Source organism: Euprymna scolopes, chromosome 3 (assembly GCF_053919585.1).
Source record: "Euprymna scolopes isolate OS-2025 chromosome 3, ASM5391958v1, whole genome shotgun sequence".
Classification (NCBI taxonomy): domain Eukaryota; kingdom Metazoa; phylum Mollusca; class Cephalopoda; order Sepiida; family Sepiolidae; genus Euprymna; species Euprymna scolopes.
The window spans coordinates 83255772-83277989 of NC_136484.1; positions in this window are offsets into that span (position 1 = coordinate 83255772).

Consider the following 22218-nt stretch of genomic DNA (forward strand, 5'->3'; position numbering starts at 1 on the left):
GGTGGTTGCTGGCAGTCCTGAAAGTGGCTTTAGTCTCCATACATCTATTACGTTGGAAGCAATGGAAAAAAGTGATTTCTGTGTGCAATGGCAGCAATACATTCTGGAGAGAATCACGGATGGCTGTTAAGTTTTTGATGGAACTTTTCGAGGGTATGAAACGACCTATAACTACAATTAACCATTCCATCAGGTCTGACATTATAGAGAATACATCCTTTTTAAACATGGAATGCAGAGGTAGATTTGATATAAATGTACGGAAGCTATCCCAGTCAGCCATAGTGTATCGATATACTGTACGATGGAAAGGTACTCTGAGGACTCATTACATTTCATTTTTATCTTAATTTATACAACAGAGTGGTCGGATGATCCAAAAGGAGACAGAATAGAAACTGAACATAGTTCAGGGCAAGTTGTGAGAAAAAGGTCTAGGAGACTCACATACTGGCCGTCAGTTTCAGGCACATGCAGGATCTTTCCAAATTAGTATCGTCCTCCCATTAACAAGCCAACCAGGGACATCTCCCAACTCTATGACCTTTTGTAGGGCAGCAGCTATAGGTGAATAATGCATTGGAACTGTTTGAACCAGAAGCCCATCACTCCATCTGGAACAGGTGCTTTCCAGTTTGTCATATCTTCATATGCCAGCCTTAACGTCATCAATGGTTATCTCAACGTTCTTTATCTGCTGCATTCCTGATAGCCTTTCTCTGACCTCTCTCAACCAGTTAGCCTTCTTATTATATCGCCCTTCGACAGACCAAATCCCACTCCAGAACTTCCTGGCATCATCTGCATTTGGAGTGTTGTTATTTCCCATCTGTTTACTACCATTTAATTCTTTATACAGCTGAGACTGATTGTTCCGGAAAAGGTTGTTCTGCCGGAATGCAACACTTTTTCCAACAAAGTTCCTAATTTTCATACTACCAGTGTGGACCTTCTCTTTCAACATTGTAAGAACAGTCATGGTCCCCTTTTCCAGCAATCTATACCTCCTTTCAAGCTCGTCTTGGCTTTATGTCCTAGATTAACTCCTTTTCTTATTTCTTTGATTCTACCAATGTCTTTCTGCCACCGTTTAATACTTTCTTCAAGCCGCCTCTGCCAGTATGGCCTTTTATCCTTCATTTCCTTCTTTTTCTTCTGTATTACGCCAAGACGATTCGCACAAACGTATGACACTGCATATAGAAGCCTGTTAAGTTCCGTAATCGATATATTCTTTCTTATGATGTTGTGAATTACTCCTTACACTATTTTTACCGTGCTTTTCATCTTCCGCCTATCACTACTCTTGATGTTTAGAATATCTATGATCTCGTCTCCAAGAAGACCCTCTCTTAACTTCTGAAGTACTTCTTTTTCTACAGGTCAAAGCTCGAACTTCATCACCACTTCTCCATACACCTTCTCCTTCCATTGGTTCCATTATCTCAGAGTCATTGATCTCATCTGCCTTAAATCCTTCAAACTCCTTCTCATCACTTCCCCTAACCAGTAATAATAATAGTAGTAACAACAAGTAATGACAGCCAAAACAATACCAATAACAATAACAGCTGCTGCTATTATTATTATTATTATTATTATTATTATTATTATTATTATTATAATCATCATCATCATCAAGACCAATGGTTGCTGCTAACAAGAAATTAATGGTAAGTGGTTGTTGCGATATCAAAATAATTTGCAAAGATTATGAGAAAAGGTGAAGAGTAGTAGAAATGTGAGATGACTTGTTCTCACTCGGACAGTAAGTAATGTCTGATAATGACATGTGTCAGAACTTTTATTGAGTAGAATTAAATAATATAAATAATAATAATTAAACCAATAAAAAATCAATAAGTGGCTGTTGCGATAATCGAAGTCATTTAAAAGTTTGGCAGAAGATATGAAGTATAGCGGAATTTTGGAAAGATTGTTGTCACCCAAACTCCAGGGACGCGGATGATTATTTTTAGCAGTGATTTGGCGATGGTATTATTAAATGAGAATTTGCTGAGAATATTAAAACCGTGAATTTTTATTCGACAGTTTAAAGGTTTTACCTATTTCGTTTCTTTTGTGTAAATACAGCAATTTTAATTGACGGAGAGGACTGTGTGTATATGAATTATTTTACTTGCGCACGTTAGTTCCATGTAATAAGGCTATCAGTAGCGAACTGTCTATTTATGAGCAGTTTATAGTTTTTATTTATTTATTTATTTTAGCGCTTACTAGTGTGTCCTGCAGATAGTGACCGAAGTGTAGATAATCGATATAGGAAAATCGGAGCGTATTTATTCAAGTTTTTACCTGTGAATGTCTGTGGTGATAATTAAATAATACAAATAATAATAATTAAACCAATAAAAAATCAATGATAAGTGGTTGTTGCGATAATTCGAAGTCATTTAAAAGTTTGGCAGAAGATATGGAGTATAGTGGAATTCTGGAAAGATTGTTGTCACCCAAACTCCAGGGAACAGGCGATATTTTCTTTTTTATTAGATGCAAATGCAATTAATAATATTTATTTCAGTTTTTAATTTATATTTTTTATTGGATTGTTTTATTAAGTATATAATAGGCTTTCTCGTTCAAGAATGTACTGATTTTATCTGGCAAGTTTATTTTAAACTAGCAGGACCCGTTAACTGGCGTTACCCAGTGGAAGCCCCCCCCCTCCTCGCAAAAAGTAATCTACAGTTGCTAATAACCTGCAGGCACTGTTTGAATCTGAAAAAAGCAAAAAAGGGAATGCATAAATCCGTATGCAATAATAAAATTAGGAAAAATGGTCCATCAGAATAAGAATAGATTTGTTTAGAATTTAGGGATTCTCACTGTATATGAACTGTTTAGATTGATAGAAACTTCCCATGTTAAGGGCGGCATTTAGAATAGACACCGCCAACCTCCCCTTGGAATAGACACCCCAACATCCTCGTGTAAAGAACTATATCGAAGCAGAGCACCCCTTTTTAGTTGGGGTGGGAGAGAAATTAAATCCCCCAAATTTAACCGTGAAAATCGTAAGCAGCATACCCAACCGCAAATGATATGGTTAGTGACAGTGTCGATAAGAGAGAAGTAGATTTTTGTATCGCACTCGCGAGTACACATCTGGCAGGCACTGAATTAGTGTTGAATACGTGTGTTTATATCTCTAAAAGCACTTGTCTGCACAAAATTTGAATGAGATTTTCGTAATCAGGTTAGCAATATGTAAATGTCTCTTTCTGAATGATTAATAATCCGTAAATGTTGGTCGTTTTAATGTTAGTGTCTCCTGTGGAAAGCGATGCCATGTTTGTTAACTTTTAAAAGTGTTAGTTAATGTAAGAATTCGTTTTTTCTGGCATGTTCTGTTTCAGTCAATCGTAAAATCCAGAACATTGTCGGCGAGAAGTTAATAATTTTGATACGGAAATCGGAAGGAATATGTTATGTTTATGTATGTAATCTTTCAGTTACGAAGGATGTAATCGCACTGCAGTAGAAAAATGCAGAATCCTATCCGGTGACAATTGGTAGCAGTGGTAGGACTAAATATATATAGAGAAAAGTAGGGACTCCTTCCTCTTATAATGTTGCGATTGTGATGGTGGTTCTCTATGGATGGAATCTACCATGTTAATATCACGAGTGAATGTGTTTAACGGCGCACAAACGTTACATAAGATGGTGGGTTTAGAGTCTAAACCCACCATCTTATGTAACGTTTTTGAGTTTTGAAGTGTGAAATTCGGTGAATATGTTAAGTAAAATAATTAATTTAAGTTAAGCAAAACAAAAAAAAAATTAATATTTATACGAAAAAAGCCATTTTAAAATCTTTGATAAATAAATTAACAATTTTTTTTTGTTTTTAGCGAGCCGAATAGTGCATGACCATTATTAAACAGGGCATGCTTTGAAGAATCGATACAAAAAAAAAATTCGATAAATATTGTGCCCTTTATGTTAAAAATAGCATCATTTGTTCGATCCCGTTTGAAAACGTTTGCCGCCTTTCGACTACGGTGGACCAAACGCGCTGAAATATTTTTTTTTATCCAGCTTTAAATTGCCCCCCCTCCATTTTGGGGAGCCTGGCCCCCACACACATACACATCAAAAACCAAACTCATGCAAATGGTCACCCATCTGGTACTGGCCAGCCTCGGCGTTAATAATACATTGAAATTTTAGTCACTGAAAAATAAGTTTTTTTGGCCTGTTTGGTCTTCCATAGTTTGCTTTTTATTAAACACAAACGTAAACATTGTCGCTCTAGACTCTAGATCGACGCGAAGTAACTGGTTGCCTATATGAATAAGTGGAATTATTTGAAATCCAGGTACTTATATTATAATATTTTTGCATATTCTCATAGAAAATCATCATAAATCTTAGTTAGACAACAAATAGATAAATTAATTATTTAAAAAACTTTTTTTTTTTAATATTTATGTACGTTTTTTGTGCAAGACAAAAAATGTCAATTGTTAACTTTTGGGGAAAATTTAACATTTAAAATTTAATTAAAAATAGTAGAAAAAGTTTTACATTATTCTGTTTTCTATATGATAAAATTCAGGGTTTTATCTTTCTGGAAAAAAAAAAGTTACTCAGAAATAAATGTAATTTCGTTTTAAAAAACAACAACAACTTGAGTTTTCGGCCATTTTTGGCGGTGCCTAAAAGTTTAGACATAATAAATTTCCGTGTGGCAAACCTATGGTAATTTTGTCAAGAGGGGAATTTCTGCAATCAAAATATTACAGGATATAGCATAAATAGATCTGATTATTCTGTTCTCTTAACACCCCCTCCCCTCCTGCATCTCGCATCCATGTAAAATGACATACTAGTCCAACTAAAGAACTAGCACGTAACGACGGTTTGTTTTTTTGTTCTTTTTAAGTTGTGAACGCTGGTTTACTAAAACAAACACTATCCAGAATAGTTTAAATTTAAGACGGATGCTTTCAGCAGATAAGTTGTGAATTTGCGATATTTTCTTTTTTATTAGATGCAAATGCTAATATTATTTATATTTATTTCAGTTTTTAATTTATATTTTTTACTGTTTTATCAAATGTATAATAGGCTTTCTCATCCAATAATGTATTGATTTTATTTGGAAAGTTTATTTTAAATATAGCATAAATAGATCCGGAAATTCTGTTCTTAACGCATCCAGATAAAACGACATACTAGTCCTACTACAGAACTATAGCACGTAGCGACGTTTTTTTTTGTTGTTGTTTTTGTTTTTTTTTTTATTAGTTGTGAACGCTGAGATATATTTCAAGCAAATAGTATCCTTCATAGTTTTCATACAAGACGGACGCTTTTACCAGATAAGTTGTGAATTTGTGATATTTTCTTTTTTATTAGATGCAAATGCTCATATTAATTATATTTCTTTCGGTTTTCAATTTATATTTTTTATTTGATTGTTTTATTAAATTTATAATCGAGTTTAATATATTATAAATAGATGTGTCAATTCGATTTATTTCCAGTTGGTGAGAGTTGAATCTATCGCCATCCTTTCTCCTTAATAGGTCAATTGAACTTGTATTAAATACAATACTTAATATTATCACATTTTTTTTTAATGGAAAATAGACAATGTATTGTGGATGCGCTACTGGCAGCTCCCATAGCTTTTGCTTCTGCTAATTTGTCCCTCAGTCTTCATTTACAAGGAGTTATTTTTCTGACAAAGGGAGAAGAAAATGTTGTATTCTACGCCGTCAGTATGTTTGCGTGAACAGTAGCCTAATGTTGGAAATTTTCTGTTTTTATGCCTATCCTTGTGGTAATGTCACTAATAAGAGTGCGGGAAGAAAACGTTTTATTTCAGTTTTTATAAAATTCGTTTTATTTTGTTTTCGAATTTTCGATTCGATGTTTATGGACGCGGACGATTATTTTTAGCTGTGATTTGACTTTGGTAATCCGATATTAATGACGTTATCCGCCTGATAGTCTGGGACCTGAGGCTTGGATTAAACACTAAAGAATGGTGTCCTATCAGCAGGTGCAACGTACTAGAGCTGCTGTATTGCCATTTGGTGAATGGATTCTGGTGAAGCTTCTCGATGCCATATTAGAGGGTAATTGTTACGGCTTAACCTTATCATGTGCTACAAATAAACTATTTCTCTTACTTTCCCTCTCTGCCCTGTTCTAACCAAGTCTGTCCACCCGTTCCACAAATCCCAAAGCTCTTATAGAAACTATTCATAATAGTTTCCAGAAAAAATGCACGAATAAAACCAGAATTCCAACTTCCAACGTAGACACCCCCCACTACCATGTCTCCTTCCGTTCCAATCTTCCAGAGGTTGAAACCCAATTACAGGAGGCTAAACCAGACCTATTATTCCTAAGCGAAACTGGCACTGGACCGACTATTTCCCTAGATAAGTTCGTAATTAACGGATACTTTAACTTAACATCCAAATCTGATCCCCAATAGCATGGAATAATTGCTTACCTTAGAGATGGCTTTCATCTCTTAAGAGAAGATCCTAATTTACCCCATATGTGCTTCCGGGTTGCCCTTGCTCACACCACTGCTTTTATATTTGCCCCCACAACAGCGGAGTTACTATCGTTAAGTGTAGAAATTTTATTTTACACCTTCTGTCTTTCCTTCTCTCTTCCTCCCCTTCTTTACCCCCCCCTTTCTTGGTGTATCTTGTGCTGCTACTGCTTGTTATATCACATGTTGAATGCGTGCCTTTAGATTGGTTAAAGATGTGTGCGCAATTTAGTTAAAAGTTTGAACAAGAGAAAGAGAAGTCGGCTCACTATCCTGCATGAAGAGAAAAGACGTTAAAAATCGCAAGTTTAAACAAGAGAAACCAGCGAGATTCGTCAAGGAAGACCACACAGAATTAGTCAGAAAATACTGTTTTAAAAAATTCAGAGTTGTAAACGAAATTACAACGACCTCTTCACCGAAGAAGAAAGAACTATTTAAAGGCCTAGAATTTGTCATGTAAAAAAAGAACACTAACTCCAGCGAGGCGTTAGAATTCACAAGTCAAAAGGAACCAAGAAGAAATCTTCTATAATAATACATTACAGCACAGAAGATTTGGATTATTTTCTTGGATTACAGAACCAAGAGGCTTGGAATTTTCTCGAATGAGAACATTTAAGTTAATAGCGCAAGGGAGATAATTTACATACACCCTCTTTTAAAAAGATTAAGTGTTGACATGTTTTATTTAAGTTTTTTGACACACAGTAAGCCCTGACTGCACCTATATTCTTACCCCTACTATCCCTTACAATATTGTTAATGGAGTTCTTTGAGAACTGCCAGAGGGACTAATTTAGCAGACACTGTTATTGGTGAATATAAAACTGACTACATCTTTCTTTCACTATTTAACTTCCCATGTATTAAAAAAATTCTTGTTTATCGTGGTATTCTTTCGTTTTTTTTCCTTCTTGTTGTGCAATGGGATAACCTTCATTGAACGTCATGATAAAATTCCCGTTATAAAAACATATCTGAGAAAATTGACCACATCCTGTCTGCTAATCCTTCGACTAACATTCACGGAACTCCACAGTTAAATTTTCGATTATTGCCTATATGAAAACTCATAGTGAATAAATCACAATAATAAGAATTCTGATTTCGTTTATCAATGTCTCTCTGGAAGATTCATTTCAAGAGGACTTCGCTTAATCCCGCCTTCAAACCAGGAGCTTCAAAGATTAAGGGTTTTCCTAAGGATGTTGGTGGTACCTACAATTCCTACAATTGCAGGGGTCTGAAGGCCCCCCCAAAACATCGGGGATTTGTAGTTTTTTCAATTGTCCTTCCAGACGACTTGTTACTACTCCTAGTGTACCAACTATGATCGGGATTATTTGTGTTTTAGCCCCGTGTATACGCCTTATCTCCAAGGCCAATGGAGCATAATTGCTCCACTTCTCCTTCTCTCTCACATAACTGTCCCAGGGTACTGAAAAGTCTAAAATCTGCCAGTTTTTTGAGACCTTGTCAATGACGACCAAATCCGGACGATTATGTTCCAATTGCTTGGTTGTTATGATACTTTTGTCCCATCATACCTCTACATTGCCATCCTCACTTGTTCTCACTTTATCAGGCACCTCTGCAAACCATTTTCCAGCACACTTCATCCCAACCCTATTACACACCTCCCAATATATCCGGAGTCCCATGCGATCATGACTTTTGTGGTACTCTCTCTGGGACAGTCCACTACACCCTACTGCAAGGTGCGCAATTGACTCTGAGGTCTTACTACAAATCCGGCATTCTGCAGCAACTTCCTCTCCTAGAACAATCGTGTTACTAATGCCTGCTCTTGCTCTGCACGAACAAAAGCTTCAGTACTCTTAGCCAGATACCCATCTCTAAACCATTTGTCATGATCTTTCATCAGTCACTTCTGGAAGAACCTTCCATGCATTTTCTTCCTAGCAAGTTACTCTGCCCTTTCTCTATCCATATGTTTCACGTAATCAGCCTTGGTCTCACATACCTTCACTTCATTGTCCACAAGCTTAAGCATCCACTCCTCGCTTCTAACCACATGCTCCTTCAACGACATATCCTCGCTTCTAACACAATCTTTCACACTTTTCAATCCTCTCCCACAGTCATTCCTCTTTTGATACAGCCCTACTACGCTACTTCGTATGTAAAATATACCAAATATTGCTAAAACATTTTTTGTTTTGATATCCATGGCAAGCAAATCCTTGTCAGACCATTCTAAAACTCCCGCACTGTATCTCAAAACACTGACTGCCCATTAGCTTTCATTAGGTTTCTTCCATAGAGTTTCGCCTTTGCAATTAGTTTCACTCTTCTTACTTTAATAACTATTATTACTTTAATAAATATTATAACTTTGATAAATATAATTAGTTTAATAAATTATTATTACATTAATCAATATTATTACTTTAATTAATATTATTACTTTCATAAATATTATTACTTCATTAAATCTTACTATTTTAATAAATATTATTTCTTTAATATATATTATTTGTCATCCAATTTATTTATTTCTCTAATTACTTTAAATAAAATTATTACTTTAGAAATAATATTACGTTAATAAATATAATTACTTTAATAAATATTATAAATTTAATAGATGTTATCTGCGGATCCTATTTTCATTGTTTCTGTAATACTTTAATAAATCTTATTACTTTTATATTATTACTTTAATAAATATTATTACTTTAATAAATATTATTATTTAAGGAATATTATTACTTTAATAAAAATTGTACCTTTCATAAATATTATGAATTTAATAAATATTATTACTTTAATTAATATTATTTCTTTAATAAATATTATTACTTTAATAAATATTATTACTTTAATAAATATTATAACTTTGATGAATATTATTTCTTTAATGAATATTATTGCTTTAATAAATATTATTACTTTAATAAATATTATTACTTCCATAAACATTATTACTTTAGTGAATATTATTACTTTAATAAATATTATTGCTTTAATGAATATTATTTCTTTAATAAATATTATTTCTTTAATAAATATTATTTTTCATCAAATTTACTTTCTTACTGTAGGTACTTTAATTAAGATTATTACTTTAATAAATATTATTCCTTTAATAAATATTATTACTATAATACCTATTATTACTTTAATAAATATTATTACTTTAATGAAAATAATTTTTGATATTATTTAGGTTGTTTCAGTAATTACTTAAATAAATATTGTTTTATAAATATGATGACTTTAATAAAAAATTGTTACTTTAATAAATATAATTAACATAATATAATTAGTTTAATAAATATTATCATTTCAATAAATATTGTTATTTTAATGAATATTATTACGGGAATAAATATTAATGCTCTAATAAATGTTATTTCTTTAATAAATAGTATTGCTTTAATAAATATTACTACTCTAATAAATATTATTTCTTTAATAAATATTATTCGTCATCGAATGTACTTTCTTTCTGTAAATACTTTACATGAAATTATTACTTCAAAAATATTTTCATTCTTTCTGTAATACTTTAGTAAATCTTATTAGTTTAATATCATTACTTTAATAAATATTACTACTATAATGAATATTATTACGTAAATAAATACTGTTTCTTTAATGAATATTATTACTTTAATAAATATTATTAATTTAATAGATATTATTATTTCATAAATATTATTTATTTAATGAATATCATTACTTTAATAAATATTATTACTTTAACAAATATTATTACTCCAATAAATATTATTACTTTAATAAATATTATTATTTAAGGAATATTATTACTTTAATAAAAATTGTAACTTTCATAAATATTATTAATTTAATAAATATTATTGCTTTAATTAATATTATTTCTTTAATAAATATTATTACTTTAATAAATATTATAACTTGGATGAATATTATTTCTTTAATGAATATTATTGCTTTAATAAATATTATTACTTTCATAAATATTATTACTTAAATAAACATTATTACTTTAATGAATATTATTACTTTAACAAATATTATTACTCCAATAAATATTATTACTTTAATAAATTCTATTATTTAAGGAATATTATTACTTTAATAAAAATTGTAACTTTCATAAATATTATTAATTTAATAAATATTATTGCTTTAATTAATATTATTTCTTTAATAAATATTATTACTTTAATAAATATTATTACTTTAATAAATATTATAACTTGGATGAATATTATTTCTTTAATGAATATTATTGCTTTAATAAATATTATTACTTTCATAAATATTATTACTTTAATAAACATTATTACTTTAGTGAATATTATTACCTTAATAAATATTATTACTTTAATGAATATTATTACTTTAATAAACATTATTACTTTCATAAATATTATTACTTTAATGAATATTATTACTTTAATGAATATTATTACTTTAATAAATATTATTTATTAAACAAATATTATTACTTTACTAAATATTATTACTTTAATATATATTATTATTTAATAAATATTATTTCTTTAATAAATATTATTGCATTAATAAATATTATTATATAATGCATATTATTACTTTAATAAATATTATTACTTTAATAAATATTATTACTTTAACAAATATTATTACTTTAACAAATATTATTACTTTAACAAATATTATTGCTTTAATAAATATTATTTCTTTAATAAATATTATTTCTTTAATGAATATTATTTCTTTAATGAATATTATTTCTTTAATAAATATTATTACTTTAATAAATATTATTACTTTAACAAATATTATTACTTTAATAAATATTATTACTTAATTATTACTATTGCTTTAATAAATGTTATTAATTTAATAAATATTATTACTTTAATAAATATTATTACTTTAATAAATATTATTACTTTAATAAATATTATTACTTTAATAAATATTATTTCTTTTATGAATATTATTATTTAATAAATATTATGACTAAGACATATTATTACTTTAATTATTATTATTACTTTAATAAATATTATTACTTTAATAAATATTATTACTTAAATAAATAATATTACTTTAATAAATATTTTTACTTTTTAATAAATATTATTGCTTTAATGAATATTATTTCTTTAATAAATATTATTTCTTTAATAAATATTATTTTTCATCAAATTTACTTTCTTTCTGTTGTTACTTTAATTAAGATTATTACTTTAATAAATATTAATCCGTTAGTAAATATTATTACTATAATACCTATTATTACTTTAATAAATATTATTACTTTAATGAATATAATTTTTCATATTATTTACGTTGTTTCAGTAATTACTTTAATAAATATTGTTTTATAAATATGATGACTTTTATAAACATTGTTACTGTAATAAATATAATTAACATAATATAATTAGTGTAATAAATATTATTACTTCAATAAATACTGTTATTTTAATGTATATTATTACAGTAATAAATATTAATGCTTTAATAAATGTTATTTCTTTAATAAATGTTATTTCTTTAATAAATAGTATTACTTTAATAAATATTACTATAATAAATATTATTCCTTTAATAAATATTATTTTTGTATCTAATTTACTTTCTTTCTGTAATTACTTTAAATAAAGTTATTACTTCAAAAATATTTTCATTGTTTCTGTAATACTTTAATAAATCTTATTAGTGTAATATTATTACTTTGATAAATATTACTACTTTAATGAATGTTATTACTTAAATTAATAATATTTCTTTAATGAATATTATTACTTTAATAAATATTATTACTTTAATTATTATTATTACTTTAATTCATATTATTAATGTAATACATATTATTTAATAAATATTATTATTTAATAAATATTATTTCTTTAATGAATATTATTACTTTAATAAATATTATTACTTTAATAAATATTATTTCTTTAATTATTATTATTTCTTGAATAAATATTATTACTGTAATAAATATTATTACTGTAATGAATATTATTATTTAATAAATATTATTACTTCAAGAAATATTATTACTTTAAATATTATTATTACCTTAATAAATATTATTACTTTAATAAATATTATTATTTTAATAAATATTATTACTTTAATAAATAATATTACTTTAATAAATATTATTGCTTTAATGAATATTATTTCTTTAATAAATATTATTTCTTGAATAAATATTATTTCTTTAATAAATATTTTTTTTCATCAAATTTACTTTCTTTCTGTAGTTACTTTAATTAAGATTATTACTTTAATAAATATTAGTCCTTTAGTAAATATTACTACTATAATACCTATTATTACTTTAATAAATATTATTACTTTAATAAATATTATTCCTTTAACAAATATTGTTATTTAACTGGAAATGTTTTCTCAATTATTAAATCATTTCTCTCTGATAGGTTTATAAGAGTAGTGATTGATGGGCAGAAATCAGAGGCCCACAGTATTAATGCTGGAGTCCCCCAGGGGTCCATCCTGGGCCCAACTCTCCTCCTGATCTACATCATTGATCTCCCAAAACACATACTTAAATCATTCGTTGACATCTATGCTGATGACACGATCATCTATGGCAACACATCAAAGCCTATAAATGACAAAGTTCTCTCTGATTCTCTCTCCTCTGATCTCTCAAAGTTCTCTCTGATTCTCTCTCCTCTGATCTCTGCACATGGTACAGTGGGGGAAGAGGTGGCTGGTTACTTTTAATGCATCTAAAACTAAGCTTCTATCTTTACATCATCAACACTCTGATCTCCATCTGACATCAATTGAATTGGATAGCTCTCGTCTTGGGGAGGTGCCTTGTTTTGACAAGCTTCTGGGTTTGACCTTTACTCCTGATCTGAAATGGAACACGTACATCAAGTCTGTTGCCCAGGTCGCAGGAAAAATGGTAGGATCCTTCTACCACTCCAGAAGATATCTCACTACTGATGCAATTCTCTATCTTTATAAAACCCAAGTATGTCCAAGGATGGAGTACTGCTGCCATATGGGCAGGAACTGCTAAAAACAGCCTATCCTGCCTTGACAGAGTACAAAATAGACTTCGTGGCTTAATGGAGGATGCCCTTTTCTCTTCTCTGCAGCCTCTCTTCCATAGAAGAGATGTTGTGAGCCTGACTTTGTTTTATCGTTATTTCCATGGCAAGTGCTCGTCCGAGCTCCAATTTCTGGTCCCCCCTCGCCAATCTTTCACGAAAAACACCCATCTAGCTAAAACCACTATCAGTAATGTTCCCCACTCTTTATCTGTGCCTAAATCAAAACGTAGATTCCATGAACAAAACTTCTTTCTTAGAAGTGCACGCCTGTGGAACTCTCTTCCATTTGCCTGTTTCCCACCTGACTACAACTTGGATGTCCAATATAAACAAATTCCTGATGAATCGCCCCCTTAAGTAAAACACCTTATCAAATCTCCAATACTAATGATTACTACGATACTATCCCATTGATAACTGTTCACGCAATAACCTTTATCCCCGAGTAGCTTCTGGGCCTTGATAAGTTGTGACCTCCATGTAAAAAAAAAACAATATATATATATTGCATTTTATGACCACTCGCCAATCTTTCACGAAAAACACCCGTCTAGCTGAATCCACTGTGAAAAATTTCCCCCACTCTATATCTGTGCCTAAATCAAAACGCGGATTCCATGAACAAAGCTTCTTTCTTAGAACTGCACGCCTGTGGAACTCTGTTCCGTCTGCCTGCTTCCCTCCGGACTACAACTTGGATGTCTTCAAGTCTAATGTTAACAATAACCCTCCGGACTACAACTTGGATGTCTTCAAGTCTAATGTTGCAATAACCCTTATCCCTGAGTGGCTTCCGGGCCTTGATAAGTGGTGATCACTGTGTAAAAAAAAAAAAAAAAAATCATATAATATTGTTTCATACTATGCTAAAACACAAATGTTTAGCTTTGCTATATGTATGAATTTGCTAACATATTTTTTTCCTCTGCATTCTTTGAAACTCCACGGAGTAAGGATTTATTAATGATCTTCGTTTGAGGTATTCTGTCGAAAAATAAATTTTACATGTAAGATATATGATATATATATATATATATATATTGTCCAAGTCTGAAGGGTGCGGGAAGAAAACTGAGCACCTGGAGTTAACGCAAGTCAAACACTGGACGTAAGAGTGAAAACAACTGTGACGCTGCCGGGGGTCAAGTTATTTCGGGGGATCAATGCGAGTCATGTTGAGGTCATGCTGAGGTCATAGCGAACACTAGCAGCAGCTGAAAAGCGGGAAAGAGGAAGAAAGAAAGAGCAGTCAGGATTTTGCGTTTCGGCAAGGGAAGGTGATGTCTTTGTTTTCTTGGCTCATAGAACGAGAGGCGAAAAAGCGAATGATACATTAAAAAGCAAAAAAACGTGATACCGTTGAATCTGAGTTGGCCATGAAGAGCGATGAACGTTTCTCCCTTTTTTCATTGAGTTCCGAAAAAAAAAAAAGAACGGAGAAGGTAATGGCACTTTATAAAAGAAGAAAAAAAGAAATGTTATATGCGGTAACAGATTACTCGGAAATGGAAATAAGGAGCCTTGATACGAACTCACATGAGAAACAGGTTTGTGAATCTCTCCTCGTCTATTCCACCATGAAAAAGACTTTTAAACGAACTGTTGACCTCATCTCGGAACTAACCTCCCCGCTTTTCCTCTGGAATTAATGGTTGCAGCTTTTTCTTTTCCATCATCAATGAACTCGCTTCTTTTGCCACTTTCAATCCTGGGTTATTTTTTTTGTTTGTGTGTTTGTTTGTTTTTATACGAAAATAAAAAAGATAAATAAAATCCATATAAAAAATGTACACATAAATTATATTTCTGCTTCCGACCTCCTTATTATTTCATATTAAATTTTTTTTTTTCGCCTCCTTGCATGCAACAGTGAGAAGCCTTCTCACTGTTTTGATGAGAGACTCTGGAAAGTTCGATAGACGATTAAATTTGCTTACTGGATTGGGAGCCAGCCAAGTAGCCGTCCCTAGAGGTAAATTCCCTTATCCTTCTCTAAGCCAGGTGCACGTATTAACCCTAAGTCTGTGTGCTGGAGTTAAAGTTACTGCTGTGCATTCAAACCCGGACCAAGGATGAAATATGGGGCCATCATCTGGGATAATACATAATATAGGGGCTCGTGAACAGAACAAGAATAATACTATTGATTTTCCTCATTGAGTCAGGACTAAACGAATATCTCTCTACGAGGCGAGGCAAAGGTAGAAAAAATGGAGGGAATAGATGATTTTCTTAACGAACTTTTTTTTATGAAGATGGAAGTGATGAGGAAAGGCGAACTATTAAAAGTCAGTGAACATTTGGAACTGAATGTTTAAAAATCAATAAGAAAGTGGTCTATAATGAGAACAATCGTGGAACATGGTGGACGAGCAAGTGTTCAAGGAGGAAATACTCAGCGAGCTTTCAGTTGAAGCAACGGACCTAACTGCTGGACAATTAGAGCTTGATAAAATTCCAATCCAGGCAAAAGTCGAATTAGCAGAGAAGGAGACGAGACTTCAGGAGCTAAAACTGAGCAGGACCGAGCGGGAAACGAACCGCGAGTAATTTGACTTAACAAAGCAGGTCAGATTGGTACAGAAGTTTGTAGAAGAAAATATCGACGAATATTTCCCTCACTTCGAGATGACAGCTACAAATGTGAAGTGGCCAAAAATATTGGGCTATGTTACTGCAGACAATGTTGAAAGGCACAGAAAGTGTATGCAATACTGACAGCAGAGGACTGCTTGGATTATGAGGAAGTAAAGAGGGGCATCCTACGGAGCTTTGAGAATACCAGAAGCTTACTGGCAAAGGTTCAGAAGCCAGCAGAAAATTGAACCCAAATCCTATGTAGAATTTACAAAGGATAAGAAGCATCTGCTTGGAAAATGGCTTGCAGCAAAAGAAGCCGAAAATGACCTGGAAAAGATCAAGCAAATCATTCTATTGGAAGAAACCCTGAATAGAATGCCAGAGGAGTTACGGATATATCTGAGTGACAAAAAGGTGGACACAGGCTATGAGCTGACAGTGCTAGCAGACAAGTACATGATCACACATAAGTTCGGAAAGAGCAGCCTCAACCCGACAGGGCGAAGAGATTACCCAGAAAAATCTACCATCAAGAGAGAAAGCAAAGCCGGCACCAGTCAAGTGACGAGAGCTGAACAACATCAGAAAGGAGTAGTCGGATGGCATGTTATAGATGCGGAAAATTGGGACACATAGCATCTAGATATCGAACATGGCAAGGACCGGAAACAAGTGGAGGTTAAGTCACAAATAGCAGTAGCATAAGCCCGAAGATGGGAGCTTACCAACCATTTATCCAGAGTGGAGTTGTTGGGAATGGAAGACTGGAGGGCATACCAGTAACTGTGCTAAGAGACACAGGATCGTCACAATCCCTATTGTTAAGGGAAAAATTGCCATGCGGTGGAGCGAGAAGGGCACACGAATATGTGACAATAAAAGGAGTCTGCGGGAAGACGATGAGAGTATCACTGTGATAGATCATGCTGATATTGGATGGTGCAACCAAGGAGATCCAAGTTGAAATCGTGAAACAGTTGCCAATTAAAAGGGTGTCCTTACTGTTGGGAAATGATGTGGGAGAAGGAGAGCTACATCTAAAATGAAGTACAGCAGAGGTCAGAGAAGGAAAGAAAGCAAAAGTCAACTTAGCCACAGAACAAGAATACAAGGGGCTAAGCCGCACTGAAGAACAAGAGTTAGAAAAGAAGATCCCCCTTCTTAGAAGGACGAGGGAGGAGTTAATACAAGTCCAGAGAGATGATAGTAACCTGAAGGAGCTGCACAGTAAAATGAAGGAACCAAGGAGCAAGAATACCGTGCAGCAGTTCTATGTTGAGGACAAATTGCTGATGAGAAAGTTGCGGTCATCAGGTGAAAGGAGGAGAGAGCCGAGTGCGTGCAACCAACTAAAGACTATATCGGCAAAGAAAATAGCCAACTCGATGATCAACTTCTTCTCCAGGGTATGAATACCCAAAACAATCCAAACAGACCAAGGATCAAACTTACATCACGACTTTTCAGGAAAGTGACGGAGCAGTTGAGGATCAGGGAGTTCTCAAGTTTGTTAGGCACATCTCTTCACTTCATGACATCCTCCGCCTTGCATTACATCAAGCGCCTATCATCCCCAATCACAGAATGCCTTAGAGCACTTCCCTGCGACGTTGAAGAGCATGTTAAGGGCTCATTGTGTCGAGCAACAAACTGAGTGGAACCAAGGATTGTCATTTGTGTTGTTTGCAGCTAGAGACACGATGCAGGAGTCACTGGGATACAGCCGGTTTGAACTGATTTATGGACACAGAGTATGGGGGCTCCTACAGACAGTGAAGGAGCAATGGGTAAAACCCTAACCAACAACCGAATAGGTGTCAGAATACGCCAGGAGGATGAGGCAAAAATTGCAGGCTGCGATGGAGTTAACCCACCAACACATAACCAAAGTACAGGCCAAAATGAAGGGACGATTTGACAAGCAAGCACAAACACGCAAGCTTCAAGTGGGCGCCCCAGGAAAGGGAGCTCTCCTCGACCCAATGTTCCAGAGAATCTACACGGTAGTTGAGAGAGTCGACGATTTAAATTATAAAATAAGCACGCCAAAACCAACTATGCCATGTTAACAGGAAAACTCAACTATGCCATGTTAACAGGCTCAAGCGATAGACAGAGAGACACGAGGAGCATGCGTTATCGATCAACAAGGCAGAGGATGTCATGAAGTGAAGAGATGTGCCTACCAAACTTGAGAATTCCCTGATCCTCAACAACTATGAGGAAAAGCTGGGTCACTTGTCAGAACAGCGCTGCAACGAGCTGAGTGCCCTTATTAAAGAATATCCCGGATTATTTTCTGATGTACCCCAGAAAACAGGTTCAGTAGAGCACGATGTATAATTGACCGTGGAGAAGCTAATGTGACGTGCCGCTTCTGAGGTTAGCTTTGTTATCCGATCGTGTTAAATTAATTTTAAAAGAATAATAATTTCCTCAGGTTGCATGGAAGGATGCGAGGAGCTATGTGCCAGCCTGTATTTTGTTGACTTCCTCTGCCAAAAAGAGCATTTTAAATGGAGGTAACAATTATCTGCTCTCCTCGACTTGAAACACGGATTCTACACTTGTGGTTTTATAAAATAGATGTCAGATGAATTGTTACGGTTTTTCCTTAGTCTAGGAATATTGGAACACCGCAAACATATCAATGAAAAATGAAAGAGTAAACAAAAGATAATTTGTAAAGAAAAAACACATTTTTATTAACCAAGACAAAGAAAAGCAAAAGTAAAAATAGTAAAGAAAATGAATTTCAATAATCAGTAATATCAGTAATACCTATAGTGTAAGGGATATAACTCTGTTTTCTGGTTATTTCCCTTTTCATAGTAGAAAAGGTTTTTAAGTAATGTTTGTTTTTTGATCTTTTAGACATACATGCTCTTGGTCAAATATAATTCAGAAAAATCTATATTTATCAGTTTGTTGAGGAAAGAGATTTCTTCTCTATATCTTGTTTGGTTCATCAGTTATTTTAACGACTCGAGTTTTCTTATGTTTTTCTTTCGGTCGGAGATATAATAGTTGGTCGCCTCTCATTTGCATCCCAACGTCGTGTTATTACTGAGTTAATGATCATTCGCTATTTATAGTTATCACTAGAGACGGTTCTAGAAAGAACTAAAAAGGAATACTTTTTTGTTCTATCTTTTGAAAGTCTCCAAGAGACGCTTAAAAAACGTTTTTCATTCAAATTCTTAATACTTTTTATATTATTTTATATAATCTTTTATTGTAATTTCGTTTTAATTGAGTAATTTATTATTTTTATTATTATTATATAATATGTTAAATATTTTTATTTTGTTATAATTAATAATAATATTAATAATTTTTTTATTATATTTTATTTTTATTATATGTTATTTGGATAATTCATATTATCTTTTGTGTAATAAATCTTAATTTCTTCATATCAAAAGGGAAAAATATATCATCCCCTGACACCTCCCGCCTTCAAAGGAAACGTTTTAATATCTAGATATTAAAACTTTTAATCCTAGAAGTCGGTCTATAATTGAATGTATAAACAAACATAAAAAGAAAATACAATATAGAAATTAAACAAGCAATAGGTACAAAGTTTGTTTTTTCAATGTTCATTTTTGTTCATCTGTTCCTGAAAATGACAAATGTGGATGATAATATTTTCAATATATAGACATTTGTTAAAAACAAAAATTTATTCCTGTTTTGTGTGTATTTTTATTTTTATTTTTTTTTATTGTTTTTATGTATTTGTGTATTTTTTGTGAAAATCAAGAATTTGTCCTTGATAGAGCATCAGCAATAATGTTGTCGCTACCTTTTATGTGTTCGATGATGCTGTTATATTCTTGTAAGAGAAGAGTCCATCTCGTTAGCCTTTGATTTTTAATAACCATTTTGTGTAAGAAGGTTGTGATCAGCGCAGACTAAAACAAGTTGTACAGTTACATTGAGATAAAAGTCAAAATGTTTTATGGCTGATAACAAAGCTAAACATTCTTTTTCAATAGTGGAATAATTCTTTTGGAATTTGTTGAATTTTCTTGAGAAATAACCAATAGCTTTATCTAAGCCTTCTTCGTCGTCTTGGATGAGAATTCTATCCATGCCCACATCACTGGCATCAATTTGTAATTTAAAGAGAAATCAGGGGTAGCAAGAGCTGAACTTCCAATAAGAGTTGATTTAATGTCATTGAAGACTTTATGACAGAAATCAGTCCATTTGTATTTTTCATCCTTTTTTAGGAGATTGGTGAGAGGACTTGCTAATGTTGAAAAGTTTTTACAGAATCTTCTATAAAATCCAGCCATACCAAGAGATCTCATTAGTTGTTTTTTTTTTATTATTATTTGTTGGGACAGAATATTTTATTATAGAAAAAACTTAGATAGATAGGTGTTACTTGACCCTGAGCGACAGTATGGCCCAAATAGTCAACTTTTGCTTGACAGAAATAACTTTTGTTGAGATTGACACACAGGTTGGCATTTTGTAGTAAAAAAAAACTTTTTTTAGAATATCTAAATGTTCTTTCCAGTTATGGTACACGATCACATCGTCGATGTAAATTTCACATCCCGTAGTAAGGAATGCATCATTCTTTGAAATGTTGCTGGAGCATTTTTCATTAGTTTTTTGAAAGTCTGTCACAAATCTGTAAGTTACGTCTGGATTAGGCACGAGAATGCATGGTGAATTAACATCTGGAAAAGAAATCTCTGAACTTATTGACCAAAGCATATATATATCTTTTTTTCTTTTTTTTTTTGTATAGGATAAATGTTAAAGTTTATTATTTAGGTTTAATAGGACTTCTGAGTTTCTTAATTGATTGTTGTGACCTATGTCTTTCTATTTAACAACTAAGCTTGTTTCATTGTCTAAATGAGTGTTCCATTTTAATAACATCTGTAATATTTTTTAAAGTAAAATCGGCCCTTGGGGGGGGGTTCTACATTATTCCTAATTGTAAGGTTTTAACATGTTGATGTGACATATTCTGGTTTTCTTTCTCCTATCTGGAGTATGTATAATGTAATTCACATCATCAATTTTCTGTTTGATTTTATATAATATTTCCATAATATTTTGCCTTTAAAGAATGATTTGGAATTAACAAAAATACTAATACTTTATCTCCTACTTGGAAACTACGATGTTTACTATTCATATTGTATCTATTTTTTATTCTAGCTTGAGAATTTTTTAAGTTTGTCTGTGGAAGTACATTATTTTTTAATTCTGTATCCTTTTGTTGTTCTCTTACAAGTTGATTTTGTAAATTTCCTGTGTTGTTTCCATTATGTAATGTACTACTATCTAAGTCTTTATCTATAATATTAGGTTTTTCTAGGTCATGTCGTATGAATGCTTCGTTTAATTTTAATAAACTAGTTGGTAATGAAGTGTTTTGGTTTTCTAATAGTTATTTCTTTTTTCTAGCTCTTGTGAGTACACATTTTGGGCATAAATTTTTTTTCTCTTTTTCCCTATTTTCTCCCTTTAATTTTACATTATCTGTAATTAATGGATCTGGTATTATTTTATTATCTCCTAAATCATAAAGAAACACCTTTCACTGGTAGAGTAGGACGAACCCCAACTATGACTAAAGCCTTTATGTAGTTTGATTCTATGTAGATTTTGTGAAGTGGCACTTTTGTGACACTCGAATCTTCTGTTTCTAATTAGTAATGATTTATTTATTTATCATTTTTACTTCTTCTTTTTTTAACCACGACAAGCTACAACGGTTTATTTTTCGATTCCTTTTTTTTTTTGTATAGACGAAGCGTAGGAACTGCCAAAATTCACTACAGAATTAACTCACCCTATATGTAACACGATGTAATATTATTCCCTGTAGCAAGAAGCCATGAAGGTCGAGTCAGACAGTGGTAAAACTCCTTCTAGCAGTAATGTTTGAGATGCCTCTGTATCTCGTAAGATTTTTACAGGTTTAATCTTATTAGGGTCTCTTGTGGAAACACAACCATCGGATATGAATGGTTGGTATGAATTTAGGAATGGTTCAGAAACTTTTTTATTTGTGTC